General features: G+C 43.7%; 1 long non-coding RNA gene across 1 annotated transcript; it reads left to right on the forward strand.

Annotated features, from left to right (window-relative positions):
• The first annotated feature begins 204 nt into the window (after positions 1-204).
• LOC123843898 (uncharacterized) lies at positions 205-13,983 on the forward strand. The gene is made up of 3 exons (XR_010411573.1): positions 205-2,343; positions 3,475-3,520; positions 5,009-13,983. It is a non-coding gene; the product is annotated as an uncharacterized LOC123843898 (long non-coding RNA).
• The last annotated feature ends 2,777 nt before the right edge of the window (positions 13,984-16,760 follow it).

A 16,760-nucleotide genomic window follows, 5' to 3' on the forward strand; every position in this document is an offset into this window, starting at 1 on the left:
TTTAGGGAAAATACTGTACAAATGCAATAAATATACAGATACTACAATAAAATGACAGTCTTTGTATTGAAGAGATGATTACCAAGAAGGCAGAGATTGTAAATGCATCCATACCTGACTTGGGAAATTAGAAACACTAATTAATTAAGAGAAACAAGTTGAGAAGAGAAAGGCTGGTGTAAGATGATTGCAAGTAGACTGTATTCAAATCAACTTTGATGATTCATACTAACATTATTGGAAAAAGTATTTCGATGATTCAGGCACTTTTTCTTACATTAGTACCTGTTAATGTAGAGAATAATGATTATGAAGCAAGTCCATCTTTTGTTCTAATATGGATTTTAAAGCATAAACTGACTTGTATACTATGGCACACCCCAAGCGTTTTACTTTTCAGGCTCGTTGCCCATAAACCATTTGGCAGCAGAGGGCGCTCTTCTGTTAAAATCCGAAATGCTTTTTAAAAGGCTTTTAGGGTAGCACATTCGCTAGAATCCAAGGAACAGTACTTGAAGTACTGTTTTCAAATAACTAAAGTAGGGGGCTCCTGGGTGGCTCAGTCGTTAAGCGTCTGCCTTCAGTTCACGTCACGATCCCAGGGTCCTGGCACCGAGCCCCGCACCGAGCCCCGCATCGGGCTCCCTGCTCTGCGGGAAGCCTGCTTCTCCCTCTCCTGCTCCCCCTGCTTGTGTTCCCTCTCTTGCTGTGTCTCTCTCTGTCAAATAAATAAATAAAATCTTTAAAAAAAAAAAAAAAAGTACGTTTGGGCTCTGAGTTTTATTCAGGGGAGAAGGATGTCAAAGTGGAACGTTTATGAAATACAATTTAATGAGATCTTTGACTTTAGCGCATGCTTAGTCTCTTCTGGATAAATGTATTTGTCTGATTGATTCATTCCGCTAATACTTACTGAGGACCAAAGGGGTGTAAGATACCAACATATGCTTCCAGCAGTCATCCCGGATATTGTTACAGAAAGGCTTGGAACTTCAGAATACGCTGTACGCGCTTTAAGGGCAGAACATTTTAAAACAAAATGAAGGAATAAAGTCACCATATTTACCCGCTCGAATGTAAAGAATTCACTGTCTGATAGATTCTACCAAAGATGTTTGGAACGAACAGCAGAAAGTCTCTGTTCTCAGTTCACATCCTGAAGAGATAAATGATTTTGTAACACCCGACTATTAATACGTGACAATAGCTTCATATTTCTCGCGTGATCTACGGCTCTTGCTGGAGAGAATCTTCTGTGCGTCTCCACAACATCGGATTGCTTCCTGGATTGCAAATCATGTTCTATTCCTCCCTCTCTGACCTTCCCCCCCGCCGCCACCTCTCCCCCCAGAGCGAACCAACTCCGGGCAGGGTCAAGTTGCTGCACATTTTCAACTGCTGCAAGAGAGTCTCTTCTGCAAGAACCGCAAAGGGGAAAGTTTCCGCATCGCCGCTTTTTATTAGCTAATTGGCTCATTTTTAAAGGCTTAGATTTAAACTAGGAGGAATCCTACATCTTGCATTTTCTGAACCCTCCTTGTTTCGTTTTCAAGCTACTGAGGTCTTACTAGGGATCATGCAAAAGCCACTTTTGAACACCCCAAGTCGCAAGTCATTGGACAGGACTCTAGATGCGTGTCCAACTCCCACGTGGTGCTTCTGCGAGCCACCCCGAGCGTTTGCTCGGGTTAAAACCCTTAAAACTTCGTGCCTTTTCTTTCTGGAGAGAGCAAAAAAATCCAGTCTAAAAGGGCCGACTTTCGGCTTCCCAAAACTGATCCTTCCGGGAAACAATCGGCATCCCGCAGGGCTGCTGCACGACTCAAGACCTAAAAGGTTCCCCAGTTCTAACGACTCTGGACGCCGCCGCTGTTCCGCGCCGGTCGCCGGGCCGCGCGACCGCCACTCCGCCGTCCCCGCCCGCCCGCGCGGCCGCGCGCGCTGGCTGAGGAGGAGGGGCGCGCTAGGCAGAGGTCGCCGCCCGGTTGAGCAATCCGGCTATGCAAATAAGCAAGATTACGACAGCCAATAGAAAGCCGAGTCTGCCCTGACGCGCGCGCCCAGAGCCCGTAGTATTTATAGATCGTATTTAAAGAGCCCTTGGGAGTCTCCTCGGGCCCGGCTGGGCGGTGTCGGCGGCGGAGGCTGTGGAGGTGCATTTACCCCGGCGCGCGTGAGGTGGCGGAGCGGTCGCTGCTGGTCCCAACCCAGTGGGGGTGTGGGACGTGGAAGAGAGTCCGAGCACGTTCCACGGTGGTTTTTACCCACTTCCCAGCCTCGGTTTCTGGAGAGGGGGAGGAAATGCTGCAGTTTCAGCAACAGTTTTACTTAAAACAAAGCCAGGCATGTGGAATCTCACAAAAGCTGGGGGGTGAGAAGGGGGCAGAGCGTTTGAACCGACCCCGCCCCGGCCCCACATTTGAGCCACAAACGGGCGCCGTTTCCTGGTTGCTGGGCTGTGCTCGGTAGAGGCGGCCTTCCTGGGGGGAGGGGAGAACAATACGGCCTGAAAAGCCAAAAGTCGTGGAATTTGGGGGCGGGGTTATTGGACCAGTTCTAGTGTATTCGCGGAAAATAAACTGCAAGATAGTGGCAGTGATTATCTTGGCTTTCAGTCGATTGATCTAAAGACTTCCCAGCCAGCAAACTGCACACTGCAATGCGAAAGCAGGAAGCTGGCATTACGTCAGAAGGGAGAAGAGACCCAAATTGCAGCCGTTGCATCTGCAGGGCTGGCTTTCTTCCTCTCCCAAATTTCCCCCTTTATTTCTTGGAAAGGTTTCGCTGGCCACCGGCTGGGGCGCTGGATGTCCCGCTGTGCGGCGCTGCGGGGTTCACTCAAAGGCGGCGGGGGGAAGGGGTGGCGGCGTTTGGGGACTCCTCGCCTGGCTGGCCTGAGCGGCTACACGTAGCCCTCCCCGGCGAGCTCCTTAGAAGCCACAGCTAATTCCTTTCAAAGATAGCCCGGCGCTTAGATGGATTTCCTAAATTCCAGGAGGGGGTGGGGGCCGGCACGGAGTGCTCAGCTGCTGTCTATTAGTTGAGCGCGCGCTCGCGTCAGCCCCAGGAGAGCAGGTGGTGAATGGGGAGAAAGCCCAACAGTGTGTAGAAATGGACGAGTTCTCCACACCTTGTCAGGGATCTTATTTCTCAGAATCGCAGCACACGATCACAAGAAACCTCTTCTCTGCCGGGGGCCCGTGTTCTGGGGCCTTGTCGCTGCTCTTTAGAAATCTCTTGACGGGCATGAAGCAGGAAAGTATTGTGAACCGGTGCGTGTTTGCCCCTTGGAATGTTGAGTCTGACACTAGCCTCACCTGCTCTGGGGCTCCTTCACTCCCCAGTTCAGGGTCATTACAAGGTAACCTTAGTAACCAGTTCCAGGTTCCTGCCCCACTCCACCCCTGGGCAAAGCTTAACACAGAACAGGTGGTGACGATAGCTAATGATTATTGACTGTTCTGTGCCGTGCAGCTTGCTGGGTGCTTTGTCAGACTTTATCGCGCAGGAATTGGATGAGGTGAGTACTATTACCCCGTTTTACAGATTAAGGAAAGTGATTCCAAGAATCTGGGCTCCACTAGCTAGGGGGATGGGAGCACACGGGCAGTCTGACTCCAAAGCCCACAGTTAACCTCTCTATGCCAACTGTATGCGGGAGGGGAGACGACTGTGGTCTGGGGAACTTCCAGGCTCACCTCTCCTCACACCAAGACGGCAAGGGCCTTTATTCATCCCTGGTATCCTGTGAACTACAATAAACGTAGTCCTGGTCATGGGGCATCTGGCTGGCTTAGTCAGTATAGCCTGCGACTCTTGATCTCAGCGTCGTGAGTTCTAGCCCCATGTTGGGGGGTAAAGATTACTAAAAAAAAAAAAAACCAACAACAAAAAAACCCCAGACCTAGTCTTGGTTAAACGTGGTGGGTGTCAAGTGGCAGGGTTAGCAGGTTTAGTCCCTTTATGTAAAAGAGACTGTTGGGAAAACCGAAGTTACCTAAGCTAATTTTCTCATTGCACTGTTTGCAACAGTATCTTATAAGCTGTTTAATGATTAACTTTATATAGCACCTCATTCTTAGCTCAGACCATTGGATAATGTGAAATCCTTTTCTCCCCATTAAGCGTATAGGGAACCTAAAGAACTGAGTGAGATTGCCATGTAAATTAGGATGGAGGCCATGTTCAGAATTAGCAGATAGCCTAATTCAAGGTCAGATGAGTCTTTGTTTTCCCCATTGGTTGCCTTCTCTCTCTTCACTAGCATTTAGGCAACAGAGAGCCAGGGAAGGGAAACTGCCTGTGTTTTTGGAAGATTGTGATTGGTGTCTGGGAAGGGAAATCCAAATGAGGAAAGGTTCAGAGGGATGAGTTTGTACCTGTTCATACAACCACAACTGTGTACCCGGGTACACCTGGGAGATACTGCAGATTCAGTTCTAGAGCACTGCAGTAAAGCAAATGTCATAATAAAGCGGGTCAGAGGAATTTTTTGGTTTCCCAGTGTACATACAAGTTATGTTTGCACTATACTGTAGTCTATTAAGTGTGCAATAGCATATGTCTAAAAAACAGTGTTTTTACGTTTAAAACCTTAATTTTAAAATACTTTATTGCTGGGGCACCTGGCTGGCTCAGTGGGAGGAGCACACAACTCTCGATCTCAGGGTTGTGAGTTCGAGCCCCACATTGGGTGTAGTGATTACTGAAGCATGAAATAAATAAAATACTTTATTGCTAAAAATGCTAACCATCTGAGCTTTCAGCAAGTCGTAATCAGTGATCACAGATAACCATAACAAATATAATCGTTAAAAAGTTTGAAATATTGCAAGAATTACACAAAATGCGATACACAGACCTGAAGTGAGTATATGCTGTTGGAAAAACGGTGCCAATAGACTTGCTCGATGCAGGGTTGCCACAAACCTCCAATTTGTTAAAAAAAAGTAATATCTGCCAAGTTCAATAAAGCAAAGTGTAATAAAACAAGGTATGCTTCTAATAGAAACAAGTGATTTGAAAGCCAAACACCTGATAGAGGTTGAAGCTCAATTCTGCCCCATCCCAGCTGGAAGGCTTTAGACGAGCTGTGAAATGTGAGACCCAGTTTCCTCATCTGTGAAATAGAAGGTAACCTGCTACGCATCTGCTGCTAGACAGCTTTGCTCCTCACATTCTCCTCTGCTACCTCTACTTCCTCCTCTAGTTCTTTAAATGCTGCTATTAAAAGATCAAAATCCCTGCCTCGGCCGTCTCTTCTCACTCAACACACTCTCCATAGATGATTTATCCTGGCCATGGGCCTGGCTACCTTTTGGAGTCCTCCTTCTCCTGCCCAGGTCTTTTTTCTGAGCTCCAGATCTGTGTATTTGACTATATATAGAAGTCCCCACTTGGATACCTCAAACTTAAATGTTCCAAACTGAACTGGTCATTATCTATCTCCCAGCCACTTCCGAGAAAAGGTCTATCCCCACCCAGGTGTTGAAGTCAAAACCTAGCTAATTCCTCTTTCCCTTAACCAATACATCCAATTAATGGCCAGCTCCTACCGTGGTCAAGCTGTTAGCTGCCTTCTGTCTACCAGCCCCTAAAACCTTCTTCACTGTGCAGCCATATCCCCTTCATCAATCCCCTTTGGTGGCTTCTGCTGCCCTCAGAATGAAGCAGGGCATGGGTTACAAAGCCCCTCAAGACTAGGTCCAGACCTAGGTCTTGAGCTATTCCTCTTGCTTGCACTCCATCCTTCAGCCATTCTTAAATTCTTTTAATTCTTCTAATGGCACCAAATCCTTTCATTGTTTTTCTGAACTTTAGCGTAAGCTACTCCTAGGGTACTGCCATACCATGTCATCCCATTCCCTTCCCTTCTGTAACAGCTCCTACTACTCTTTAGTTCTCACTGTATGTTACTTCCTCCAGAAGGCTCTTTGACCTCCACTCAGCTCCACTCAGCTCCACTGTAGGTGCTCCCAAGCTTGCTCAGTGAACTGCTTTCCCATCACAGCACCCATACACTGTATCCTAAGTGCCTTTAAACTTGGCTGAATCTGTGTCCTTATTCATGTGGAAGGGGGATACATCAGAATCATTCAGGGTGCTTTGTCAACCAGCTCTCCAAAACCCCTTCCACCCCTCCCCACTCAAAATCTGCCATGAGTGTGTTCTGAGCTGAAAATCCCAACACAATGAGTCCCTGGCATGGATGATGTTATGCTGTGTCCCCCAAGTGTGTCAGGACGGAAGAAAGGTTGAGAACGGCTACATGAGGTTGGCAGTGCCGCAGGGAAAGGGGCGGGATCTGCCCTGTCCACCTTTATCTCCTTCATGCGTGGTACAGTGTGAGGCAGAGTAGAAAATACTCTGGAAGGAAGTACTTGTACAGTTGATCGGGGATGTGAGGGTTAGATAAAATATGTATATTGAGTCACCAGGACATAATAGACATTGGGTACATCTGGATTGTCTTTCCTTCCAGTTGTTAAAATGAAGCTTAGGGCCCCCAGCTGGCTCAGCTGGTAGAGCACGCGACTCTTGATCTCAGGGTCGTGAATTCAAACCCCAAGTTGAGTGTGGAGCCTACTGAAAAAAAAAAAAAATAAGGAAACTTAGGAGTTATCATTTGATGCTTTGTGTCTGTCATCCTTGTCACCCTTTATCTCCCCCAAGTGAGTGAAAGAGAAAGATATTTACAGTAAGCTCCTAGAATCCTGCCACATCCCTAAATTTTTTTTTTAAACACCTACAAAACCTAGGCCTGATTTTTGACTGAAACTCCATTGTTAGTGGACAAGCTGCCTCAGATATTACTGTTTCTCTGTTGGTCTGGTTTTTTGTTGGTTTTAAGAGAGAAATCTATCTCCCAAAATCCTTTTTGGGGGGAAGCCATCTTCAGAAAAGGAATTTTATTCCGATTTGAGTGGGACTGACACTCAGGAGGGGTCAGACTGGAGCCAGAAAGCTATAAACTGAAAGCTAGTGAGAGCCTTTGCACTTCACCGAACATGGATGGGGCTCCATGGCAGGTGGATGACTGCAAGGCTTTAGTGGCCTCAGGTAGTTCCCCCAAAAGAGAACAAGATACAGGTGGCTTTGAGCTGGGTCTGGATATACGTTTGGCTGTGTGGCCTTAGTCAATAGTACAGCCTCTCTGGGTCTTCCTTCCATGGTAAAATAGGATTCCATTTGTCCGACCATATACCCCACTGATTGTCAGAATCAAGGGTTACATTTGCAGAAATACTTTGTCAGACGCAACTATAAAGTACTACATAAAAATAGGGTGTTATTAATATACAATAATTATAAATATAGACTATTAAGTTATGAGCTGGAAGTCGGTACACATTTATTGATGACCACGTGATGATAAGACACAAAGATGAATGAAAAGGAAAAGGAGTTTGTTTATTGATCCTGCCACCTTCTTTCCCAAATGCTTTATAGTCATCATCTCTTCTAATAGCACAAAATATTCTGTCCTCAAGAGGTTCCTATCAGAAAGGTGACATGGGCACATCTTAAGCCTCACAGAAAGCGATAATGATAATGCCAAAGTTGTCAAATGGGAACACAGATGAGGAGGCTGTTAATCTGCTAGCCTCTTAGAGAGGAGGGGCAGGTGAGGGAGACATAAATATTGACGTTGACACTTAGGCCTTGAAGAATAAAGTAAGATAAACAGACCCATAAGCAGGGGAAGGGCACGTTAAGTAGAGGGAACAGCAGTGGTGAAGGATGGCGCTAGGACTGTGTCTGTGAGGGGAAAGGTAAACGTTGGGTGGTGTGGCAGAGCATGTGACAGCAGTGGGTAGACATTAGGGTGAAAAGTGAAGCTGGGGGGCGCCTGGGTGGCTCAGTTGGTTAGGCAGCTGCCTTCGGCTCAGGTCATGATCCTAGGGTCCTGGGATCGAGCCCCGCGTCGGGCTCCCTGCTCAGCGGGGAGCCTGTTTCTCCCTCTCACACTCCCTCTGCCTGCCGCTCCCCCTGCTTGTGTTCCCTCTCTCTCTGTCTCTCTGTCAAATAAATAAATAAAATCTTTAAAAAAAAAAAAAAAAGAAAAAGAAAAGTGAAGCTGTGCTGTTCCTGGAGGACTTGATGTGCCCGTGCTAAGGAACAGGGATTTTATTCTATAGGTAGTGGGGAGTCAGTCTCCCAGAACACATTTTATCTAGAAGGAAAGTGACATGGTTAGACTTATCTCTTTTAGAAAGGTAGCTGCATGGAGACCAGCCTGGAGACAAGGAGGCAAGTTGGATGTAATTGCAGTAGGACAAGCAAGTGATCACAAAAGCCTACAACAGTGGTTTTCAAACTGTGGGTTACCACCCATAAGTGGATCTTGAAATGATTTTAGTGGGTCACAACCTGCATTTAGAAAAAAATAGATTTGAATACAAAAAGTATCAGAGTCTCATGTAATAAAGGTCAATGTTTCATAAAATTTCTTTTTGATTTACTCGTGCATCACTTTCTAGGTAATTTGAATTTTTAATAAATTCACTTCTACAATAGATTTAAATAACCTTCAAAATGAACAAAGTGGATTTACTTAAAATTTAGCATGTTTAAGTGCCTATGTTTCAACATAGGCACCAATTACTTTGTATAGAAAGCATGACAGCTTGAGGCTATTCAACATAATGGAGGGTTTATGACCTGGAAAATAAAAGAAATGAGGGAAAAAAATGAGTGGTTAATTATTAGGTTTAAATCTTGAGTAAGTTTCCTCTTGGTTACAAATGGTATCTTAGAAGTGATTTTATTAAAAATGCGAACTGCAGAAGGCATATCCTGGGTCAGAATGCAAAATGTATTTCTTTTCTTTCTGAAGATTTTATTTATTTATTTGACAGAGAGAGAGAGATAGCGAGAGCAGGAACACAAGCAGGGGGAGTGGAAGAGGGAGAAGCAGGCTTCCAGGTGAGCAGGGAGCCCGATGCGGGGCTCAATCCCAGGACCCTGAGATCATGACCTGAGCCGAAGGCAGACACTTAACAACTCAGCCACCCAGGCGCCCCGCAAAATGTATTTCTTACCATGGGGTCAGGGTTCAAGAAAGCTTAAAAACGTTGACTTCAAGATTGAGGCAGTGGCTCTGGGATGAGAGAGAAGGATCAAGATATCAGAGTAATTTCTGAGGTACAATTAAGACCAGTTCACCAACTGGATGTAGGAATAAAGGAGAAGGAAATTAAGGATGATTCACAGGTTCCTAATTTGGGTTGCCAGGGCACATGGGGGTTCAGTTCAGTTCAACCAATATCTCTTGATAGGAAGTGCAGAAACAGGCAAATGAGGAAGGCATGGTCGAGGCCCTTGAGGAACTCCATGTGGATAAAAGAGATGCATAAGCAGGGTATGTTAATAAAATATGGTAACTACACTCATAAAAGTATTCACAAGATGCTACTCAAGCTAAGAGGAAGCCCAGGCTGGATCATCACAGAAGTTTTCTTGAGGAGACATCTTTGAACTGAGTTTTGAAGGAAGAGCTAGTCAGCCAGATAAGAAGGAAACAATCTAAGACCAGAGAGGTGGAACAGAATGTTTGTGTGTGAGGAGTTGTGTGCATACATATGTGTGAATGCGTGTGGGCCAATGTTATAAGCAATTTGGTGTTACTAGAACATTGGGAAGTCAGAGATGCAGTTGGCAGGGGTAAAGAGACAGGTTATGAAAAGCTTTGTCTATCACGCCAGGGAGCTCAGAGCTCTTGTATGAGATAAAGAGCCACTGAAGGGGTTTTTAAGAAGGTTAGTAACAAGGTCACAGTAAGGTGATTGTGTCTTAGAAAGTTTGCTTTGGCAGCATGTGGAAAAGGTCTTTATAGGGAACTGGATTGAAGATCAAGAGACTAGAAATGGGGACATTAGATTGGTCCAGATGAGAGATGATGGCCTGAATTAGGGGCATTGAGAAAAGGATGAAGAGAAACAGAGACACAGATTGGCAAGGCACCGTCACTAATTGGATATAGAGGACTCCATCAGTCAGAGTCTACTCAGGAAAGCAGAACCCATGTCAGTGAGTTCCATAGAAGAAATTTAACATGAGGAACTATTTTTGAAGGTGTTAGAAAAATGAAAGGGTTAATAGGAAACCGTTGGAAACCCCGAGATTAGGAAGAGCAGGGCTACTCCCCCTAAGACTGGACAGACCAAAGAGGCAGGTCGTGCCACCAGAGCCCCGGAGCTGTGGCTGCCTAGAGGGAGCTGGACCATGAAAGAGATGCAGTCAGCAAGAGGGAAGAAATGCCCTCCCCTGGTCCCCTTATCCCCACTGGCCAAGCCTGACTAGGAGCTGGCTGGCAAGGGAGGCTGAGAAAGGTAGCTTGTCTTTTGCAGGAAGAGCAAAGCTCAGGAAGGTACAAAAATAGATCTGAGCAAGATGGCAAATGAGCAAGACATGAGGATAAAGGAGAAAGAGTTGATCGATTCCTCCTGGCTATCTTGCCTGGATTGAGGTGGGATGGTTGTGTCAGAACCAGAGATTAGGAAACCAGGAAGATGGTGGGAGTGAGGAGGATGAAGGAGGGGAGACAGAGAAGGACACAAATAACCTAACTTTTTAAAAACTCCCTCATTGGGGCACCTGGGTGGCTCAGTCAGTTAAGATTAAGCATCCAACCCTTGATTTTGGCTTAGGTCGTGATATTGGAGTTGTGAGATTGAGCCCTGTCTTGGGTTTCGTGCTCAGCAGAGAGTCTACTTGAGATTCTCTCTCTCCCTCTCTCTCTGCCCCTCCCCCATGCCTGTGTTCATTCTCTCTCTCTCAAATAATAAATCTTTTAAAAAATAAATAAATAAAAACTCCCTCATTGTAGTATTGTTATGTATACACAGGATTGATAGGTCCAATTGATTTTAAAAGAACAGTTCTAACGTTCAGAACAGCTTTATAACTGTATCTTTTAACATAGGGGAAGAAACCTCCATACTCTGAAATGCACAAAATTTCTGCCCCCCAAGTCCTTGAACCTTCCCTTGAACCTTGCAACCCGGTCTCATTTATAATGTTGGTGTGAACTAACATGAGGAAAACAGGAGGAAGTTACTGAATCCTTACCAAATACCACTCACTGTATGCTTTACATAGAGTTTGCACACAGTAAATTACATCTACTACCTCATTTAATCCTTATGATAGTTGTATGAGGTTGGACTTATTATTCTTCCTGTTTTACAGATAAGGAAACTGATACATCAGGGGGTTTGGTTCATCTCCCTTGCCACATAGGCCTCTCAACCAGTAAGTGTTAGCTGGGACTGGGACTGTGGGCTGTCTGACTCAAAACCCATGCCCTTCACCTCTGTACTATAAAACCTCACAAACTCTAAAGTGGTTAAGTTCAAATAAATAAAATTGTGATAGCGTCATTGTGTCCATGTATATCCAGTTGCTTATGGAGTAGTGAACATTTTGATGGGTTTTCTCACATCTTGTTCACTCTAGATTTTAATAATTATCATACTTTTGTTTCCCAATCTGTACAGGAGTGTAATAGTCAGGACTCTTGGTAGAAGTGACAGAAACATAAGTACACATAGGCCAAAGAACAAAGAAGCTTATGGCTCCCTTCACAGAAAAAGTCCAGGGGTCAGCTTGTCTTTTTTTTTTTTTTTTTTTTTAAAGATTTTATTTATTTGACAGAGAGATCACAAGCAGACAGAGAGAGAGGGAGAAGCAGGTCAGCTTGTCTTCATCATGGCTGGATAGGCTCAAACATTGCTACGGGATTGTTTTTCACTCTTGATCTCTTGGCACCAGCTCTGCTTTGGACTCCTTCTCTTGCAGACTCTCTCCTGGTGGCAAGAAAGGTGGTCTTCCACCATCTTAGGTTTACATGGACTTGCTAGCTGGTTGTCCCAGAAGAAGAGGTGGCCTCTATTCTCCAAAAGCCACACTAATCTCCAAGGCTCAGTTTAGACCCATAGCCACCTTGGACTAACCACGGTGCCCAGGGAAGGGGTTCCTCTGATGCTCAGGCCTGTGGTGGGTCAGGCAGAGGCCTGTGGTGGGTCAGGCAGAGCCATGTGATTGGCTGTCCTATCGAGATCCCATGGAGCTGGGCAAGGAAGTACTTGCCCAGAGTGAGGCCTAGAGAGCAGCAAAAACGCCACAGGTTTCCACTACAGGGAACATATGAAACTCTCATTTTGCCTGCTTATCCAAACAGAATCCTGGAACTATTTCAAAATCACTGGATAATTGTGCATTCTGTTCTTCATTTGAACTAAGAAAACATTTTCTCACACCTTTTTTTGGCTTTTTTTTTTTTTTGCATTTTACTTGGAATTCTAAGCTTCTTTAAGAGGCAGATATAAGCATCAAGGCTATATCTGATTGCAGAAAACATCCGGAAGCTCTCTCGCAACACCACTTTTCTACTCCTCACTAGCTCCCTTCCAAATTCCTCCCACATCTTCCCACATGATTCTCTAGAGAACCACTGGGTCCATCTCTTGATATATATGGTCATCAGGGTGGTCCAAGATCTATGGCATTGTTCTGGCAATCAGTCATGCTTTCTCTTGTGGGGGGGGGGGGTTTGCAGGGGTGACAACTGAGGACCCTCATTTTATTATCAAAATATTTCAAAAATGTTTCAAAAGAAGTAATTAGTGGCATTTGATAACAGCCTTCTGCTGTTTTGCCATCTTTAACCCTAGCCTGGTTTATATTAGAAGCCAGCCTCATGACCAAGATTATTCTTTAAAACACTGAGTTTATGACAAGGCAGGTTCCTCGCAGAAAGTAGACAGGGACGCAAGAGCCAATAGTTTGTTTTTTTCCCTGTTGGCATGGAGCCTAGGTTTAAGAATAAGTGTTACTACTGGAGATTCAAATCTGTCAGTACATGTTAAGTATGTCCTCTACAATTATTCGTAAAACTTGCTGGAACTTGCTAATGCCAGCTAGCTTGATGCCTATGTGCATGAGTTATTCTACAGACAATATCTGCAACTGGTACAGCATGCTGGCCTCCCCATTAATGGTTTTCCCCGGAATAAATAATAGTTGGAGTACTTCTTCTTGTCATGAAATATTTAAATATTAATCCAGCAATCCTCAGACACCACAGAACTTCTATCATTTTCCTGGTGTTTTTACACTGTGGAGATTCAGTTGATCTGGCTAGCTGTTTTGGCATCAAAAGGTAGAACCAGTTCTCAATTACGTGATTGTTGTGGCAAAGCTTAGGTTCCTATTCCTTTAATTCTATGCCATTACTGTCCGGATGGTTAGGACTTTTACCTGTAAGTTGTCTATATTTTATTTTTATAGCCAAGAATGCTAAGTTACACATTAAAACCACTTAGCCTTCTTATGGCTAAATAAAACCAGTTCCCTTCCTTACCATTTTTATGTGCTATTTTTCTAGCTCCGTAATCAGTCTTTGTACTATACTGTTCCCTTTCTAGTTTCTGGCATCCTTTTAAAAAAAAATGAAGCCTCAGACTGGATGTGAGTTTCTAATATAGGTTTGACTGACCCTATATATACATATGTACACATAGGGAAAAATTTCTTCATGGTTTTTGTGTGTCACATTTCAGTTAGTATACTGTAGGATCATGTCAGCGCTTTTTAAATAGCAGTTCTATATTGCTGACACATTCACAATGATATAATGATATAACTTGAAACCTAGGTGGTACTGTAAGACTTCCTTTTAACTATTTTAAGTTAAAGCATCACGAAAATTGTTATGGTGGCTCTAACTACCATTCAAGAGAAATATCCTTCAAAATAGATGATCATCGTCGTAGTCTACATTTTAAGGCTTTTTTTCTTCTAAAAGTTCAAAATTCTCTGCAATAAGTTGTCTAACACCAATTGATTATATGGTTTCAAAGTAAAATTTTACACATATCCTGTGTGTAATTTTAGACCTCCAAGCAAAACTTTTCATGAAGGGCTCCCCTTTTAATCCAGTACCCTCAAATACTTGGGGGTCCCCCCTTTTTGGGAGGGCTTTGACTTCTCACAGGCTTTGCTTAAGACTCTTCGTAACTAAATAAAATCAGTAGATTTTCAAAAAATTAGCATATTTTAGAAAAGTTTCCGTGCAAAAACGTGACTCGCTCATTTGTTTCCCTCCCTCCCACTTCTGATTAGTCATGCCTAAAATCAGTTTGAAATAGTGCTATCAAAAGGAAAATATCATAAGCCAACAGGTCCTAATCAATACTTTCTTATTTCAGGCAATGTTCAATGTGTATGCAATACGGAGCCTTCTCTTTGGAGTTCATTAGATTAGAGATAGACAAAGAATTTCCATCTAAACTTACAATGTAAACTCATTCCTTTTAGCGAGGCTCAGGAGTCATTTTGGTCATTGTATTGATTGACAGCAGAGTGCTATCATCCATTTAATTTTTGTCCATAGATGACTACCATCCATTTCATTTCTCTACTGGTCAGGGTTCATTTGCAGAGAATAAAATCTACTCAAGCTTCTTTAAGCAGGAAGGGATTTATTAGGGAGTATTAAATGACTTAAATCTTTGAAATGGCTGAAGAAACCCTTCGAGTTCTAGCTTTTAAAACAATCCACAAAACCACTCCACAGGACTGACCACCAAGGAAGCCACCGCCTGCCTCTTCTCTAGTCAGGAAGTCGCAGGTTCCAGAACTGCGCCATCAACGCCACGATCAGAAACCGAGCGGTATGGCTGCGGGCTTCAGAAGCACTTCACACTCATTTCTGTCCAAACCAGCAAAACCCGTGCCCCACACCCCTGAAGCTAGAAACCAGACAGAGCGGGTGCTGTACTAACGCTGTCGCAGCGAAGTCCCACACTTGCCGCCACTGTCCTTGCCGCAGAGGCACCGGAAGTAGCCTCTGTTCTTCCGGAAGTGCGTCTCATTGGCTGATTCTAAGTACGCTCTGGGACCCAGCTGCAAGGAAGCCGGGAGCCTCTGCAGAACAGGCGGGCGCGTTAGAAGGATGCTGGAAAGTGTGTCCAACGCTGATCTACAAACGCCATCACAACCACAGGCAAGTGGTGTCTTCAATTCATTGGAATGGAACGAAATTCTGCCTCCACGCCCTGTGTAATAAGTGGAAATGCGCTTTTAAAAATAAAATGACCGTGACTGTCAAGGATAAATTGTAAATCAGTTTAGTTATTGATGTAGGGAGAAGCCCTTCCCCATAACTTTTTTTTTTTTTAAGATTTTATTTATTTGACAGAGAGAGACACAGTGAGAGAGGGAACACAAGCAGGGGGAGTGGGAGAGGGAGAAGCAGGCTCTCCGCCGAGCAGAGCCCGATGTGGGGCTCGATCCCAGGACCCTGAGATCATGACCTGAGCCGAAGGCAGACGCTTAACGACTGAGCCACCCAGGCGCCCCCCCCATAACTCTTAATATAAATATATCTCCAAAAAGATTTTGAGGTAAGGCTAAGTATTACAATAGCACACAACTCTGTGGTGACTATTCATGGCTCAGTTTTGTCCTCACGCAACAACTTATGAGGATGTGCTGTGTGCATTACATTGAGGGCAGAACAGTAGAGATCGCAAATGAAGACACGTACTGCATTGCCCCTTCCATCAAACAATTCACATAATAGGGCAAAATAGAAATAAACATGAAAAGATACATTTTTCCAATTGAAAAAATCTAGGTTCAAATCTCTCTGATTTTATTTATTAAATGTGTAACATTGTATATACATGTACCAAGAATATTATAATGTGGATGGTCTGTTACCTCAACAAACAGTAAAGAAATGTCTACATCAAGGGAACTAAGTCAAATGAATTCTTTTTTAAAAAGAGAAAGAGAAGAGAGAGACAGAGAGGTGAGAGAATGGCTGGCATTTAGTAGGCCTTTAATGAACTATAGCTTATCAAGTAGTTGTAATAATAAGAGCAGTAGACGAATTATAGAGGGATGCAGTAAATGATTAATAATCAGGTGAATGACGAAAGTAAGTACCCTGTAAAACACTTGATCATCTACATTGTAGGAACTAATTTCAGCTTAAAGAGTTTCTATCCAGACTGGTTTTAAAACCTTTTTCTCATGAAGTTTTCTACAATGAAGATAAGAAAATTGGGGGAAGTAATAAAACCTCCAGTAACTATAGATTCAATCTTTGTTTGATGCCATAGTGTATTTTCAGCATTATATAGTCAACTCTAACTACATGCTATGGTCAAAGTGTGTAGTTAAATCTACTTTTTCTAATATATTTACTTATGTCAGATTTTGAATTATAATTTACTTATGTTAAAATTCATCCCTTTTAATTACAGTTCAGTGAATGTTGACAAATGCACAAAGTCATGTAATGACAACCACATCAAAATACAGAACATTTCCATCAGCCCAGAAAGTTCCCTAGTGCTCCTTTGTAGTCAGCACCCCTTCTCCCGTAGCTCTTGGGAAGCATTTATCTGGTTTCTGTCCTAAAGTTTTGCTTTTCTAGAACGTGATATAAATGGAATCATACAGTAATAGTCTTTTCTTCCTGGCTTTTTTCACTGTAAGTATTTTGTTTTAAATATATTTTCATTATACATTTTATATTTTTTTGAATAAAATATACAATTTGGCCTGATATATTGAATAAACTTAATTTGTAAATGTATAGATACAGATATAGTTACAGTACCTTTAATTATCTTTGGCCTTTTACTTAAGAACTAAACCTTTTGGGGCACCTGGGTGGCTCAGTCGGTTAAGCATCTGCCTTCGGCTCAGGTCATGATCCCAGGGTCCTGGGATCGAGCCCCCCATCA

Source organism: Mirounga angustirostris, unplaced genomic scaffold, assembly GCF_029215605.1.
Source record: "Mirounga angustirostris isolate CCGP_5_RB_7025 unplaced genomic scaffold, mMirAng1.0.hap1 SCAF_5, whole genome shotgun sequence".
Classification (NCBI taxonomy): domain Eukaryota; kingdom Metazoa; phylum Chordata; class Mammalia; order Carnivora; family Phocidae; genus Mirounga; species Mirounga angustirostris.